The 14355-nt window shown below is 40.6% G+C and overlaps 1 protein-coding gene across 1 annotated transcript in view; it reads left to right on the top strand.

Moving 5' to 3' along the window:
* LOC115476280 (cadherin-12-like) overlaps positions 1-14355 on the top strand; it is a 434758-nt gene that overhangs the window by 234336 nt on the left and 186067 nt on the right. The gene's annotated exons all lie outside the window — the stretch shown is intronic.

Genomic DNA, 14355 nt, shown 5'->3' with positions numbered 1-14355 from the left:
CATAAATTCTATTTCATTCCAATTAGTATTAATAATTGCTTGTTAAATGACAATTATCAGCTTGTTAGGTAATTAAATTGCACGCAAAATCCATATTACAACCAGAATTTCGCACACTTTCTAACACCGCTATATAGAATTCATGGGATGGTGACAAATTCATATGTGTCTTGTGAGACAGGCACTTAAATGTAAAGCCCCAAGTAATGCTACTCTTTTTTTTGTGAAAGTGCAGGTTTGTGATGTTAGTGACATCACCATATCTGCAAGAAAATGCATGTGTGTTGGTGTCTTATATGTATTTTCATCAGAGCCTTCTGTAAAATGCTAGGTTAATTGTAAACATCCTGATCTGGATGTCCCAATTCTTGCTTAGATGCGACATGGGGCTTTGTGTTGTTTTATTTTGCATATTTCCAAAATGACTTGTCTAAATGTTTTGTAGGAAATGGAGAGCACACTCTAGAGAGAGATTAGGGAATCAGTAGATGTTTTCTTTGCAACTTCTAACTGATTTTAATAACCTGCAAAAGATATGAGAGTTTTTAAATGGAAGGACTAGGTATTTAATGGAACAGCACTTGCCAATGCATTAACTCTTTTTCAACCACTACCTAGATATTGGGAATCAAAAGCTGTATTTGGCATCCTTAATCACAAGAAATGGTTAGATGAAAAACAGATTAAAATATTAATAAAATACTTACATTATCAAATGATAAGCTGCATCAAAACAGTATTATTTTGATATATGTAGAAAGAGTGCACTTCTGTGACAATTCTATGCATTGTTCACTTTTCAAACTGCCTGCGTTAAGAGAAATGCAACTATGTTCACTATGAAAATTGCCATGACTATAAGATACACACAGCTATCTGTACATGCTTTATTTGTGGGTAGAAGTTTACTAGAAAGGTGTACATACAGGTTTATGCAGTCTTCATCAGTTCTCCCTGAGGGGCCCTTTTACTAATCTGCGTAAGCGTCTACGTCCTCCCAACGTGCACCAAAATGGAGTTACTGCCTGGGTACTGCCTGCCTCTTGTGGGAATTTCATTTTTGGTGCTCATCCGAAAAAATAAGTGGCATTTGACGCGCGTAGGTCATTACCACCTGGTTACCCTGTGAGACTTTACCGCTAGGTCAATGGCTGGCGGTAAGGTCTATTTTCAAGAGAAAAAATTTTAAAGGCATTTTTGGCAGGTGCGCTGAAAAATGAATCTGCGCACGCCCAAAACATGTGTCTACACTACTGCACCTTAGTAAAAGGACCCCTTAATGAACCTAAATCTTTGCACGTTGTGGACCAGGACTGGACTTTCAGCTTCATTGAGTGAGAACAATTTTCAGACAGCCACTTTATTTGTTTAAATCAATATTTACACACCTAAGTGGCTTTGAAAATTAAACACCCCACACCTATAAAATGCAAAATTATAATTAAAACCACTATGATGAAAAATAAGTGGGATAAGCACGTGTTGAAATTAGATTCTCAGTTATAAATCAGAGTTTCATGGGACAGAGTATGATTGGGAGATTTATAAGAAACAACACTGTAGGGGTGGCACTAAGGCTCACATGATAGAGATGTGCCAAAAATGAAACAAATGGATAATTTTTCTGCCATCACATCCGTACTACTTAGCTCCAACCTCCAATAGGATTGATTGTGTCAGCCCTGTCTCAGGTAGCTATCTGACTCGCTTGTATCTCAGCTTTTCCAGAGCCCAGACATGTAATCTAAACATTATATCTTATATTAATTTGTTTATTTATTACCAGTATTTGATACACTTCCATTCAAAATTCAGGAAAACAACATGGGGGTCAAAACGATTTAATTGACCAGAGATGGCTCCCGGCTGTTTGTCATTTGGGGCTAACTGAGCATATTCAGCAGCATTTAACCAGATAGTGCTGCTGAAAATGCCCGATTAGCCCCAGACAAATGATCTAAGCGTTTGGAGTCCTGCTTGTGCTCCACGGACCCTGATGCAGTACATCAAAACTCTGGCCATTGTCGGCCATGGAACAGTTGCAGAAGGCATCTTAGCACTTTTAAGTTAAGTGTTTGTTTCTTTAGTTTAAATTCAGTCTGTACAGGGGCAATAGCTCTAATGGGAGCCAAAGCTTTAGGGGCACGGTGTTGCTTTGTCATATTTCAAGTGTAGGAGCTTTTTGAGCCTGTGGATCTAAGGAAATGAAAGGGCTATAATTTATTTTCTCTTACACCTGTTCTGAGGAATACAGGAAGCAGTTAGATTTATTATGAGGTATCTAGGAACTTATTTAGATGTACTCTGTGGGTGTAGTTCAGTGTACTTCCTTGCCTATTGGGGAACAATTGTAAGGGAAGGAGAAGATAAGTTAATATCCTTCTAGTAGAGGTATATGAAAGAGTAACAAACTGGTGTATATGCTAAATAAGACCCTTTTAATCTAAAAACAGGAAAGGCACCTGATCCAAAGCAGAAGGCTTGAGAGTTAAAATGATTTGCTTTCAAAAGACAGATGCGAATAGGATAGAATTAATTGCTGGAGATAAACAGTGGATCAGGCAAACTATATAGCAAGTGCTACCCTTGGGGTGAGTGGGCTGAGGGGTAGCACGTGTTAGTCATGAAACATTTCTCCAAAACTGTATTATAACCACCTTACTACACTGCTATTTGGGATGAGGGGTAGGGTAGGAGGGCTTAAGAAGCAAGATTTGTGGTCTGTGCTGGCTGTGAAACTATAATAATTTTTAAAATGCAGTGGAATTAAAAACAAACAAACCCAGACAACAGAAACTCTACAGAATTGCACAAAAAACACAGCACAGAGGTAAGAATTAGCCAGGTAGAAAAGAGTACAGGGAATGCAGGAATTATCTTATCTCAGACAGTGAGGTTTCAGCGCAAGCCAAATCTCAAAGGACCATGTGGTGGCCCTCAGTTTTCCTAATTGAGGAAGTGAGCCAGCCACACCTCATCTTATTCAAACCTGCCTACAAGAGACCTGTTGGGGGATGGGCAGAATCCTAGTTCAGAAAAACACTTTTAAAAGCTCTTAATAACAGAGATAAGGTACTGCTGCTTTTTAACATATTTATAAATTTTCCAGAGATGGGAGTAACTAGTGGGGTAATTACATTTTCTGACGACAAAAGTTATTTAAAGTTGTTAAATTCCAAGAGGATTATGAAAAATTACAAGAGGACCTTACGAGTGGAAGACTGGGCATCTAAACGGCAGATGATGTTTAATGTGAGCAAGTTCAAAGTGTTGCATGTGAGAAAGAGGAACCCGAATTATAGCCATGTAATGTAAAGTTGCACATTAGGGTCTCCGACCAAGAAAGGGATCTAGGTGTCATCATTGATGATACGTTGAAACCCTCTGCTCAGTGTGCAGTGGCGGCTAAGAAAGCAAATAGAATGTTAGGTATTATTAGGAAAGGAATGGAAAACAAAAATGAGGACGTTATAATGCCTTTGTATCGCTCCATGGTGCTACCAGACCTTGAATATTGTATGCAATTCTGGTTACTGCATCTCAAAAAATGATATAGTGGAATTAGAAAATGTACAGAGAAGGGCGACAAAAATGATAAAGGGGATGGGACAACTTCCCTATGTGGAAAGGCTAAAGCATCTATGGCTCTTCAGCTTGGAGAAAAGACGGCTGAGGGGAGATGTGGTAAAGGTCTATTAAATAATGAGTGGAGTGGAATGGGTAGACGTGAATCACTTGTTTACTCTCTCCAAAAATACTAGGACTAGGAGGCTCACAATGAAGCTACAAAGTAGTAAAATTAAAACGAATAGGAGAAAATATTTCTTCACTCAACATGTAATTAAATGCTGGAATTCTTGCCAAAGAAAGTAGTAAAATCAGTTAGCTTACCAGAGTTTAAAAAAGGTTTGGATAGATTCCTAAAAGAAAAATCCATAAGCCAGTATTAGAATTGTCTTGGGAAATATCCACTGCTTATGTCTAGGATATAAAAAATAGTAGAAATTCATACAGGAGTGAACAATTGTCATATATTAAGGGTTTAAGGGGAAAGTCTCATATGGTCACCGGGGCCTCTTCTGTTATTTCACTCACTAATGAGGTGAACCCCTGCAGGTGACGGATTTATGTTTCAACAATTTTTTATTTTGACATGTCTACATATTAACAAACATTTACTTTCACAGTTTACATGCAATGAAATTCTACATCATTTGCTCTTACTCCAATTTATCCTGTTCAGATCACCTAACTTGATGCTATTCCCCTTTCTAGTTAACCTACATATTTCCAATCTTTAACCTTTATTTCCCCCCCCCCTCCCTTGATCTCCTCCTCTTCATCTCCCTCCCCCCTCCCTTCATCCCTCCCAGTAACTCCTATATGCCAAAACCCGCATCTGTCAGCTTATAGTATATGCTTATAAGGAATTAACAATAAGACTACGTCCTTTCTGTGTCATCGGTTTTTCCTTTTACAATGTCCTTTGGCTTCCTTGGCCTCCCAGACTAGCAATTGATGCACCTTGTTGCGCCAATGCCAGAAGGTCGGCGGATTGGCTACAGTCCAATGTTGCATGATACATTTTCTTGCTACCAGATAAAGTTTTCGGCACAACAGTGTTTTATCAGCATTTAATCTTCTTTGTGCTTCATTCATATCTAATACTAGTTGTAGTGGGTTCATGTCTCTTCTACTACCCACCACCCCTGAAAGATAAGCAATTATTTGCCTCCAGTAGCGTTGTATTGGTACACAATCCCACAGTGCATGATATAGTGAGTTCTCAGAATTATTACATTTCAAACACATAGCTGTTTCAATTCCCCCCGATTTAAACAGTTGAACTTGGGTAAAGTATGCTCTGTGTAATATTCTATACGCACATTCTCTATAATCAGCTCCTCCTATTATGTGTGGAATATTTTTGAGCTGCGTTGTCATATCCCATGAGTCCAATGCCCTTCCCACATCCTTTTCCCAGTTCTGCCGGATCTGAGTCAGGTCTTTCCCCGGGGCTAGACTCCACAGCTTTTGATGTATTTGTGATATGGAGGGGGCATGTTCAGAGATCTCATCAAAGAAAGTCTTCATTTGATTGCCTAATTTGTTATTCAACATTTCTTTGTTTAGTGATTGTATGTAATGTTTCAGTTGACAGTGTGCATATCTGTCTCCCCAGCCCTGTTCATTCTGGCCTACCAGCTGTGTCAGCGGTTTGATTTCGCCAGTTGCATCTAAAACATCTGCCAATTCAATTACCCCTAGTTGTTCCCATCTGTCAAAAGTTTTATTTTCCATCCCAGGTATGAAGGCCGGGTTCCCCTTAATATTGATAAGTTCAGTGGTTCTTGGGTCCCCTCCTAGTAATGTCCCTATAAATCTCCATGCTTCTCTTATTGGTTTAAGTAGAACATTATTTCTATGCTTTTGTGGTATTTCTGCATTCCGCAAGTGTAGTAGTGTAATATAGCGGTAAGGACTAAAGAGCGCTTCTTCTATCTCAAGTTCTTTCTTTGGGCGGCCACCGCCATGGAATAATCTTGGAAACATAGGATTTTGTAATTGTTGTAATTCAAACTGGCTCCCGCTCGCAATTTCTGCATTATGATAGTTTTATGATGAAAGTTTAATATTCTGCAGATAACCACCCTTGGTCTGTTGTTATTCTGTCTCACCGGGCCTACCCTATGGGCTCGTTCGATGATCAGTGGGCCCATATCTGCAGGTAAACGGAGTTCTTTTGCTAGCCACGTCTCCAAAAAACCACGTAGTTCCTTGTCTCCCAGCTCCTCCGGTAAGCCTACAAAGCGAAGGTTGTTTCTTCGCGATCGATTTTCAAGATCCTCAAGCTTTTCCGCCTGAGTTTCAACCATTTTCAGGAGCTTGGAATAATGGTGTTCCACCGCAGTGACTTGGTCTTCGAGGGCCCCCGTGCGCTGTTGAAAGCTAGCCACTTCTTGGCTTAGTTGAGTCATGTGCGTTTGGAGACCCTCCAGTTTGGTTTCCAGCCCCTGTAGTTTCTTATCTAAGATGGCTTCCAGTGCTGTGGTGACTTCTCCCACAATTTCAGCTGTCTATGCGGAGCTAACTGTTACGCTCGACGGACTTGCCGGGGCCGCCATCTTGTCTTCTCCGAGTTTGCTCTTTTCCTTGTCTCGTCGGAGCGATTTGGCCGCCATCGCCGCTTTTGTTCGTCAGCTAAAATGATTATAACGTTGAGAAGGTATCCTGGCCCTTTCTGGGGCGTTTTGGTATCAGTTTGCGGGATTCCTAACTGGGGTTATCTAGAAGGAGCACGGAGCTGATCTTTTAGTGACCGCTCACGTGCATGGCGTCACGTGATCCCCCAGGTGACGGATTTAATCATAGACAAAACTCTCTGCCTTCCTGAGTGTGTGAACAAAATTTTTTTTTAAAATGTTTGTCTTTATCTTTTTTTTCTTTTTTTAAATGATGCTGCTGTATCGCTTAATATGCTTATTGCATCACCCTCGCAAACTCTACATGTCTTTTAAACAACTCAGTGCTAATGATGGTAGACTCAAAATCACTTATCTTGTGTGTTCTGGTGTGCATGTGTGCGCAGAGGTAAGAATTAGCCAGGTAGAAATGAGGAGAGGGAATGCAGAAAATGTGTCTTAAACATCAAATATAACACTTTTTAAAATTCAGTGGAATAAAAACAGACAACAGAAACTCAACAGAATTGCACAAAAGCCACAGCAACATAACATGGCTATCCTCTCATTAAGTAGCAGACAATCCAGTCTGTTAGTAGGATGTTGCCTTCAGATAATGTACTTGCCTTCCCTTGTATGACATTTTGTGAACAATCTATTCAGTCTGCCCAGCAAGAAGGCCAGAGCTGCACCTTCCACTCTGTACAGGTTTTAGTCATTCATAACACTGGTCAGCAATTTGCCATCATGCCAACCACATATAAGGCTCCTTTTACTAAGCTGCGGTAAGTGTTAGCACGCACTTACCACAGCTTAAAAAAGCTTACTGTGGAATGCGCTGAGGCCCAGGATGCGCATGCAAACAATGTGCTGATTTGTTTTGTTGTTTTTTTTTCTCAGTGGGGGGTGTGTCTCGGGGTGGAGAGTGGGCATGACAGCGCAAATCATTTGGTGCATCCACATTTCCACATGCTAACTGATTCATGTGGAATTACCATGTGAGCCTTTACCGTCTACAAAATAGGGGACAGTAAAGACTCGCATGCTAATTTTTGTTATGGCAACATTAGCGCATGGCTATTAATTCAGAACATGAAAAATTGACCATTTTCCTGCTACGCTAAAAATGACAGCACACGAGAAAAACCTACTTAAGGGGTTTACTGCAGCATAGGCAGTTAAATGTGATGGAGTCTTGGGACACAATCCAGCTTATTTTCGAAAGAGAAAAACGCCTATAGTGCGACCTGAATCGGGAGATAGATGTTTATCTCGCAAAGGCGCCCAAATCGGTATAATCGAAAGCCGATTTTGGGCGTTTCCAACTGCACTCCATCGCGGAAACGAATAAAGTTGGCGGGGGCGTGTCGGAGGCGTGGTGGAGGCGGAACTGGGGCGTGGTTATCGGCCGAGGAGAGATGGGCATCTTTAGCTGATAATCGAAAAAAAAAAGGCGTTTTTACCGCGATTTTGGGTCACTTTTTTTGGACCCTTTTTTTCACGAACAAGTCCCAAAAAAGTGCCCCAACTGCCCAGATGACCACTGGAGGGAATCGGGGATGACCTCCCCGGACTCCCCCCGTGGTCACTAACCCCCTACCACCAAAAAACCCCCACTTTACAAACTTTTTTTCCAGCCTCTATGCCAGCCTCAAATGCCGTACCCACCTCCATGACAGCAGAATGTGTTCGATCCTCTCTCTGCCTTTTCCTGGGTCAGATGTGGCTCTCGGGTGCAGTACAGGGTCACATCAGCATTGCATTGTGGTGGGTGCAGGGTATTGGGCTCCGTGATTTCATTAACTTTTGTGACAGTCTCACGATGTTGGTAGTTGGTAGGCTCGTCTCCCATGGTGCTTTTCCCCCTGCCTACTGGGTCAGAGTGTGCCCTGTTGTGTTTCCTGTTGTAGTCCATGCGGTAGTGGCCATTTTTGTAAGCCAGTTTTAGTTCCCTTTCCTGTGTTAGCCACGTTAGAGAACTTAGTTCTTACTTTGAATGTGGCTGAAAGAGGGCATTGTACAGCATTCTGCCAGCTCTGACCTAATGCTAATCTCACTACCAGGGAGACTCGTTGCCAGTGGTGGGGCACAACCTCTGATCTGCAGTTAACTGTGAATAAGCATGCTTATTCCAATAAAGGACATTTTTGGAGAGATTAGTCTTCAGGTGTAAACTAGTGTGCCAATGTTATACAGCAGCAACAAGTCCTAGAGGCCTGTGTGTATGCAGGTCCCTGGAGCACTTTTAGTGGGTACCGCAGTGCACTTCAGCCAGGTGGACCCAGGCCCATCCCCCCCCCACCTGTAACACTTGTGCTGGTAAATGGGAGGCCTCCAAAACCCACTGTACCCACATGTAGGTGCCCCCTTCACCCCTAAGAGCTATGGTAGTGTTGTACATTTGTGGGTAGTGGGTTTTGGGGGAGGGGGGTTGGGAGCTCAGCACCTGTGGTAAGGGAGCTATGCATGTGGGAGCTTTTTCTGAAGTCTACCGCACTGACCTAGGGTGCCCAGTTGGTGTCCTGGCACATCAGGGGAGCGAGTGTACTACGAATCGTGGCCCCTCCCACGACCAAATGGCTCGGATTAGGACGTTTTTAGTTTCCATTATCGCTAAAAAAACCAAACGCCCAGCTCAAAAAATGTCCATTTTTTCGAAAATATGGTTCGGCCCGCCCCTTCACGGACCCGTTCTCGGAGATAAACGCCCATGGAGATAGGCGTTTCCGTTTGATTATGCCCCTCCACGTACGTTAAATTCAAAAGTATTACTGACCGTGGTTAGCTTGCAAATTTCTACATTAAGATGTCTTCCCCTCCTTCAGATGCACAACACCTTCACTTGTATCATATAATAACAACAATACACAGACTTGATTTTCATCTGTCTTTTGCCATTTACAGTATACAGACCGTAGAAGGCTGTAAGGCATTGGCCTTAGTTTCCAAATACTGAGTTACCAAATCTAGATCCGTCTCTTGCTATTTGCATGACACAGACTGCAGATGTATCCTGTGTGTTTTCATTTGTTGTGTTGTTCTCAATGGTAAAAGAGATATTCTGGTTATATAATTTACAGGTGTTTCAAAAAAAAATAAAAATAAAGGATGGATATAATGTGCCAGTAATCCTTGCCATCCTCAAGCTAGGTCTTAAACCTTTAAAACAATCTGTTTTTGTCTCAGCCTAGGGCCATCACCTGTCTGTGAAAGCATTTTGCCTTGGGCACCCTATTATGTGTCTTTGCTTTTTTCCCCCTCCTTGCAGAATGCCATGCTCTCTTTTTTCTTTTGTAAACTATTTGATTTGATCTGATCTCTGTTTTTCAATTGCTGTAATAGCATAGATATTGCACGATACATAGATCATCAAGCCAAATAAATAAAAGCATAAATGTATTCAGGACAATCATGGACCTTGATCCTGAGTTTTGCAAATACCAGAGCATTACTGTAGTCATGTCTGGTGGTGTATGTATCAGTTTTACTCATGTAGTTTAACATAAATTTCATAGCAGAAAGAAATACATATGCGGAGTTCGAGGGCCAGAACTAGAAAATTCAATAGAGTTTGACACATCTTTAAGGAACTTTGTTTAAGTCTCTCAAACAGTGAAAAGCATTCAGAAGCAATCAATTGATAAGAGCATCAAGGATGCATGTCCTTAACAGAAAATTCAGCATCTGTCTTTACACAGTTCTGTTGCAGGATATATTGACAGATGCATATCTGATTCTGGCAGATTTCACTGTGGTTAAGGATGCTACTGAAAGATTAATACATGTATAGAAGGAATTTCAATGGACACATCTCTGAATACTGTTTAATGCATCTGAAATATTAGACCTGAGATGACTGCAATACAAATACATAAGCAGCTATCTGTCCAAGATAAACTCTAATTGTGTATCTACCCCAAGAAACAGGACAACTATCTATATGACAAATAACAAACAATAGGTTAAAAAAATCATCCCCTTGGTTCTATATAGCGCGACTTAAAGTTGTGTGCGCAAATCCTGTCTTATTCTGGATTTGCACATGCAATTTAGTTAAGCCGCTCAAAGCTAATAATTGCCAATTAACAAGCAATTATTGACTAATTGGCATTCACTAGAATTTATGCGCACAACTGTCTAAGCGCATAAATTCAAAGTTGCATAGTTGAAAAGGGGGCATGGCCATGGGTGTGGAATGGGCGGGTCATGGGTGTTTCTAAAATCTATGTGCATTGTTATAGAATACACCCGGTCCGTCCTAATTTAGATGTTGGCATTTACACTGTTTACTTGGCGTAACTGCCTGCAGCTAAATTTACTTGCTTGGATGCGTGCTCAGCATATTCTATAAACCACGTGGAAATTTAGGCTTATTCTAAATTTAGATATACTTTATAGAATACGCCTAGGTGTATTTTTTTCAGCATCATATATAGAATCTAGTCCCATATGTTTCACTGTGGACCAGATTCCATTAATGGCATTGAAATTGAGGTACTGTGAAAAATTCATGCTGTGCGCTATATTATAAAGGGTGCTGCGGGCTGAAAGCCTTTTACAGAACAGTGCTTTAGCATAGATTCACTTGCCTAACTTTGGGTGCAAGGATTTATGCCTGCTGAAAACTGGTATAAATTCTGATGCGAAAGTTGGGTATGTAAGCCCAGTATTCTATAAGTGTACTAAATTTTTTGGAATGCCTCGACACGCCCATGCCCTCCCATGGCTGTGCCCCATTTGGATTTCAAATGAGATATTTTGGGTGCACAGCATTATAGAATTGCATGTGGGCAAATCCAAATTAGTGCCAATGAATATAATAATTGATTGCTAGTGGCTCGTTAACTAGTTTGTGGATCCAAATGTGGGTATCTGTTACAGAATCCAGGGTTTACCAGCATTCTGCAGTTAAGTGTATAAATACATAAGTATTGGCATACTGAGTCAGACTGAAGGTCTATCAAGCCCAACATTCTGTTTCCAACAGTGGCCAATCCAAGTTGCAAGTACCTGGCAAGATCCCAGAACAGTACATTTTATATTGCTTATCCTAGAAATACGCAGTGGATTTTCCCCAAGTCCATTTTAACAATGGCTTACGGACTTTTCTTTTAGGAAGCTAGCCAAACCTTTTCTAAATCCCGCTAACTGCTTTTACTACATTCTCTGGCAATTCCAGAGTTTAATTATACATTGAGTGAAGAAATATTTTTTCCGATTCGTTTTAAATGTACTACTTTTTAGCTTCATTGCGTGCCCCGTAGTCCTAGTATTTTTGGAAAGAGTAAACAAGCGATTCATGTCTACCTGTTCTACTCCACTCATTATTTTATAGACCTTTTTAATATCTCCCATCAGCCGTCTTTTCTCCAAGCTGAAGAGCCCTAGCAACTTTAGCCTTTCCTCATAGGGAAGTTGTCCCATCCCCTTTATCATTTTTGTCGCCCTTCTCTGTACCTTGTCTAATTCCACTATATCTTTTTTGAGATGCGGTGACCAAAATGGTAGCAAATTGAGTAAATACTGTTCCCTAAGGTGTGTATAAGTGGCATAAGACTTGGCAGCTAAAGTGTGTAAAACATGCTAATTTTCAAATTATGATACAGGCATTAGTGCTGTCTCAGCTCAGCTATTGTAATTTGTTCTACCTAGGTTGTTTTAAATCATCTTTTAGGCATTTTCAGGTTTTACAAAATACAGCAGCTAAGTTGATCTTTGTCAAACAAAAATCTGACCATGTTACACCCTTGTTGAGGAGCCTTCATTGGCTTCCAGTGGAGGCTTCTACCAATTTAAATTATGCAGGTTAGTGCACGGAATATTCCGTGGTTCTGCCTCTGAATATTTAGTTAATTTGTTGCTTTTTGAAACAGATCGTTATTTTAGGTCAAGGGTTAATGATCTATTACAGTTCCCTACTCTGAAAAAAGTGAAGTGCAAATCGGTTCATGTAGTGGGATTTGCCTATAGTTCTGCTCAGCATTGGAACTCCTTTCCATCTGAATTGAGATTGACTTAAGGTTATCTGGCATTTCATAAGTTATTAAAGACCCATCTATTTTTCTTTGTATTTATTTGATGGATGAGAGAGAGAGAGAGAAATTTGGTTAAAGGATTTTTGTCCCTTTTTTAGGGCTTATATTAATTTAGTGTAAGTTTTGGTTAATATTTCTTCCTAGGGTTATCCTAGTTTCTTTTTATATAGTGTAATCCACACTGATCCAAAATTTTCTATAAATGGCGCTCTGTGTGGGGCACTGTTTATAGAATAGTGCATAGCAGCGGGATCCGCACCCAACTTTAAGTGCCAGGATTTATACCAACTGAAACCTGGTGTAAATCCTGACACGTAAGTTAGATGTGGATCCCCTGAATTCTATATTACTACGTGCATCATAGTGAACGCCCCTGACCCACCCAGACCCATAGCCATGCCCACTTTTCAGTTGCATTCTAAAAACTTTGCACGTGCATCTTTATAGAACAGCATGTAGCAAGCAAGATGTGTTTAAATCCATATTGTTGCCAATTAACGCCAATAATTGATAGCACCCAATTATTGGTTCTTATAGGCTTATTACTCAATTTAATTACACATGCGCCATATATAAAATCTGATGGTTAGTGTGTAAATGCAAGTCGATGTTCACATAGATGGAGCATGGGAAGGGCAAGGGCACAGTAGTCACTTACACATGCAACTTAACATAATAATGTAAGTTATGCCTGCCATTATTGGATTTAGACACCTTCAGTTAAGCTATGTCTGTGGCTGGTATAACTTTGAGTGCCTCAATTATAGGCACACTGATACTGGTTTATGCTAGTATTGTGTAACAGTATCTGGACACCCAGATGTTGTTATAAAATATGATCTCATCTTGTAGCATCAGCCCACTTTAGAGTATTGCCTCCTCCTGCATCTGTAACTGCGAAAGGAATCCGTTTTTTGAGCATTTTCTAAATGGAAATCAATAGAAATCAAACAAAATAAAACATGGAAAAGAAAATAAGATGATACCTTTTTTTATTGGACATAACTTAATACTTTTCTTGATTAGCTTTTGAAGGTTGCCCTTCTTCGTCAGATCGGAAATAAGCAAATGTGCTAGCTGACAGTGTATATAAGTGAAAACATTCAAGCATTACTATGACAGTCTGACAGGGTGGGAGGATGGGAGGATGGGGGTGGGTCGGAGGTATGCATGGGGACATCAAAGCATATCATTGATATTCTAACAGGATGGGTGTGGATAGGTGAGGGGTGGGGGTGATCAACAGATACATACAGCTTTATGGTTTATAATGGGTTAGGAACCCCAGATCCTTGTTAAGTCCTTTCTGTTGGGTGTTAAAATATTCAATCATTCTGACTTCAAAGGTCTTACGTTCTTGTATGGTTTTAAAGTTACAGTGTCCTGGTTCTGTGAAGTGCTGTCCCACCGGGGTGGGGGCCCTACTGGCTGTATTGTTCATGTGATGTCTATGTAAATTGAATCTTGTCTTAAGCATCTGGCCTGTTTTTCCAATATAGCATCCTTAGTTACATTTTTTACACTGAATGATGCTTAAGACAAGATTCAATTTACATAGACATCACATGAACAATACAGCCAGTAGGGCCCCCACCCCGGTGGGACAGCACTTCACAGAACCAGGACACTGTACCAGGGATTTCACAGTGAGAATACTGAAAGGTAACTTTAAAACCATACAAGAACATAAGACCTTTGAAGTCAGAATGATTGAATATTTTAACACCCAACAGAAAGGACTTAACAAGGATCTGGGGTTCCTAACCCATTATAAACCATAAAGCTGTATGTCTCTGTTGATCACCCCACCCCTCACCTATCCACACCCATCCTGTTAGAATATCAATGATATGCTTTGATGTCCCCATGCATACCTCCGACCCACCCCCATCCTCCCACCCTGACAGACTGTCATAGTAATGCTTGAATGTTTTCACTTATATACACTGTCAGCTAGCACATTTGCTTATTTCCGATCTGACAAAGAAGGGCAACCTTCGAAAGCTAATCAAGAAATGTATTAAGTTATGTCCAATAAAAAAGGTATCATCTTATTTTCTTTTCCATGTTTTATTTTGTTTGATTTCTATTGATAACCTTAAGAGTGGACTAACACAGCTACCACACTCCTCTGCTAA

Source organism: Microcaecilia unicolor, chromosome 1 (assembly GCF_901765095.1).
Source record: "Microcaecilia unicolor chromosome 1, aMicUni1.1, whole genome shotgun sequence".
NCBI classification, from domain to species: Eukaryota; Metazoa; Chordata; class Amphibia; order Gymnophiona; family Siphonopidae; genus Microcaecilia; species Microcaecilia unicolor.
This window is presented reverse-complemented; position numbering and strand designations above follow the sequence as displayed.